General features: G+C 38.0%; 1 pseudogene; it reads left to right on the top strand.

The window, feature by feature from the left end:
- Positions 1–613: 613 nt before the first annotated feature.
- Positions 614–991, top strand: LOC105525611 (annotated as a pseudogene).
- The last annotated feature ends 2811 nt before the right edge of the window (positions 992–3802 follow it).

Below are 3802 nucleotides of genomic sequence, written 5' to 3' on the forward strand. Positions count from 1 at the left end.
TCCTCCTCTAGAACATGAAAAGGACTTAGCACATTTTAACTAAACAATGACTACCCCCTTTCCCCATCTGGTTATTTATCCTTTTTTAACCCTCAAATTTTCAACACACACAAAAATTTTAATTATTTTTAAACAAATTGTTAAATTTACCAACTTTTTAAAAGAAAGAACCATCTTGTTATGAAAGAACCATCTCAGTGGTAATAAATTGTGTGCAAAAAAAGAAATAAAGAGCTACAAGAAACAATTGTGGACATACAAATTTGCAATTGCAAAAATGTGGAACCAGCCCAAATGCCCATCAATCAATGAGTGGATAAAGAAAATGTGGTATATATGTAACATGGAATACTACTCAGCCATAAAAAGGAATGAAATAATGACATTCACAGCAATCTGGATGGAATTGGAGACTACTATTCTAGGTGAAATAACTTAGGAATGGAAAAGCAAACATCGTATGTTCTCACTCATGTGTGGGAGCGAAGCCATGAGACACAAAGGCAAAGAATGGTACATATACTTTGGACTTTGGAGACTCAGGGGAAAGGGTGGGGGATGGCAGGGGATAAAAAGACTACACACTGGGCTTTTCCAACTTGGACCCGGCAGAATGGCTCCCGCAAAGAAGGGTGGTGAGAAGAAAAAGGGCCGTTCTGCCATCAACGAGGCGGTGACCCGAGGATACACCAACAGCATTCACAAGCGCATCCATGGAGCGGGCTTCAAGAAGCGTGCCCCTTGGGCACTCAAAGAGATTTGGAAATTTGCCATGAAGGAGATGGGAACTCCAGGTGTGTGTATTGATACCAGGCTCAACAAAGCTGTCTGGGCCAAAGGAATAAGGAATGTCCCACATCAAATCCATGTGCGGCTGTCCAGAAAACGTAGTGAGGATGAAGATTCACCAAATAAGCTCTATACTTTGGTTACCTATGTACCTGTTACCACTTTCAAAAATCTACAGACTGTCAGTGTGGATGAGAACTAATCGCTGATCATCAAATACATCAAATAAAGTTATAAAATTGAAAAAAGAAAAAGACTACACATTGGATACTGTGTGCACTGCTTGGGTGGTGGGTGCACCAACATCTCAGAAACCACCACTAAATAACTTATTAATGTAACCAAATACCACCTGTTCCCCCAAAAACTTATTGAAATAAGAAAATAAATTTTTTAAAAATTCTAAAATAGACTTATTTATTTGTAGGTACACAATTGTTTACTGTAATTCAGCCTTTTCTCTGAGCTGGCTTTCATCTTAAAAAAGTTTGTTTTTGTTTTTGTTTTTTAAGCAGGGTACTTTGGTTCATGCCTGTAATCTCAGCACTTTGGGAAGCTGAGGAGGTAGGATTGCTTGAGCTCGGGAGTTTGAGACCAGCCTGGGCAATATAGCAAGACCTCATATCTACTAAAAAATCAAAAAAGTTAGCTAGGCCTGGTGGTACTTGCTTGTAGTCCCAGCTACTGGGGAGGCTGAGGTGGGAGGATCACTTGAGCCTGGGAGATCAGGGCTGCAGTGAGCTATAGATCATGCTACTGCACTCTAGCCTGAATGACAGTGAGATCCTGTCTCAAAAAAAAAAGTAATGATTTATTTCTGAGAATGGTAAAACTCTTTCAGATGCAGTTTCTAACAATTTTATTATTTTTCTCTCACTCTTGAATAATAGTTTAAATGACTGTAAAATATTAAGTTGACTGTTAATTCCTCCCTGTGCTTTCAGGAAACTAATCTGCTGTCTTCTGGCATATATTGTTGCTGATGAGAAGTCTGCTGTCAGTCTTACTGGTTTCTCCTTGTAGATAAAGTGTCTTCTCTTTCTGGTCACTTGTAGGAGCATTTGTGGCTTCATCCTTGGTATTTTTTAGTTTCACTATAATGTGTCTCAGTGTTGGCTTAACTTTTATTTATCCTATTTGTATCTCAGGGTACACTTTCAATCAAAACCATGTCTTTCTTCAATTCAGGAATATCCTCAGCTATTTTATTTTCAAAGATGGCTCTTTGTTATTCCTTTCTTCTTCTGGAAACCCTATTTAGATATCTGTTACAGTTTCTTAATTTATCTATTTTGTCTCCTAAATGTGCTTTCAGGTTTTAAAAAAAATTATCTTCAATCTCTATGTTGCATCCTGATGAATTCTTCAATACTACATTCTAATCCATTAATTCCATCTGTGATTGTGACCAGCCTAAAGTTTATCTTATCTACTGGGTTTTTAAATGTTCAATTATCACATTTTTTTATTTCCAATATTCTAATTTAATCTTTTCTCATCTTCACTTATTGCTTCATTTCTTCTTTGTTGTTGCTGTTTCACAGTTTTATGTTTTATTATGGATTCTTTTTAAATTTAGCTCTTTGAATATTTTAAGCATTATTATAAATAGCTTGTAAGATTGTTTTATAGAATTAATTTTTAGGTGAATTTTTTCCTAATTGTTCACTGTACTCTTTTTTTAGCATTTGATTCCTATGAGTTTTGTGATTTTCTTTTACAGTAATTTATCTTTTTTGTTTTATTTTTTCTATTTCCTGTCTCATGATCACCCCTAGAAACTAGAGAGACTATAATAGGTTGCAAGGCTTACAGATCTGACTTCCAATTCCCTAACACCCTTTGGACTTTATATGTCCTTTGGAATGCACACTTACATCTAAAGAACAGTGTATTAGTCAGCTCAGGCTGCCATAACAACCAACGCTGACTGGGCAGTACTGCTGTCAGGGTTGATTTCTGGCAAGGGTTTGTTTCTTGGCTTGTAATTGGCCACCTTCTCACTGTGCCCTTATATGGCGTCTTCTTTATGCCGGTATAGGGAAGGGGTTTAGAGATCTGATGTCTCTTCCTCTTCTTATAAGGAAACCAGTTTATCACATTAAGGCCCCACCATTATGACTTAACCTTTATTACTTCCTTATAGGCCCTATCTTCAAATATAGTCACTTTATAGGTTAAGACTTTAACATATACATTTGTAGGTGACATGATTCAGTCTATAACACACAGATTGGATAAAACATTCTTTGGGAGCATGTGCATGTGTCAACTTGTAAATGGAAGGGCTAGGACCCTTTGCTCCCTGCTTTACCCCTGATATCACCAGCAGTTGCCTGGAGCTTTCCAATGTGCAGATGGAGAAGTGAAGTGGGTCATGCATGGGATCAGTTGACTGCTTAGCAGTCATTTTTGGTTACTGAGCATCCTGTCTTCCAGAATAAAAGGCATAGTTCCTGGGGCCTCTGCTTTATGTGTGCAGCCTGAAAAGGGCCTGAGATGGGCTACAGAGGAGTCTGTGGAAGATCAGCAGAGGCAGGAAGATGGCCTTTTGTATGCCCTTTTAGGTACTGGGCTGCCACATGTCCTGGCACAGAAGAATGGAACAGCCTGCTGACATGGTTATAGCTTCTTCTCTCTGGGGCCAGATAGGGCTGTTTTAACCATTAGACACCACAGGCGTAGTGCTATAGTCCATTGGATTTTTAAGGACCTCTGAAAATGTCTGAGACTTGAGAACAAAAGATAATTCCAAAATCAAAAAAGAAATCTGATCAAATTAATACAATGTATTTAATCAAAGATAGAACCTCATACTTAGAATAACTAGTCAATAATAACTCAGTTCAATCTTTATGCAACTGTTTAGTTGCACACGATCACGATGATTCCTTTGCCTGGAATATATCTTCTCCCCTTTTCTGCCTGGAAACTTCTTATTCAGGCCTTAAAGCCCAGTCAGAATTTACTCACTCCATGATGTGTTCATTGATGACCCCTAACCCCTAAGAGA

The sequence above is a fragment of the Colobus angolensis genome, unplaced genomic scaffold, assembly GCF_000951035.1.
Source record: "Colobus angolensis palliatus isolate OR3802 unplaced genomic scaffold, Cang.pa_1.0 Scaffold546, whole genome shotgun sequence".
NCBI classification, from domain to species: Eukaryota; Metazoa; Chordata; class Mammalia; order Primates; family Cercopithecidae; genus Colobus; species Colobus angolensis.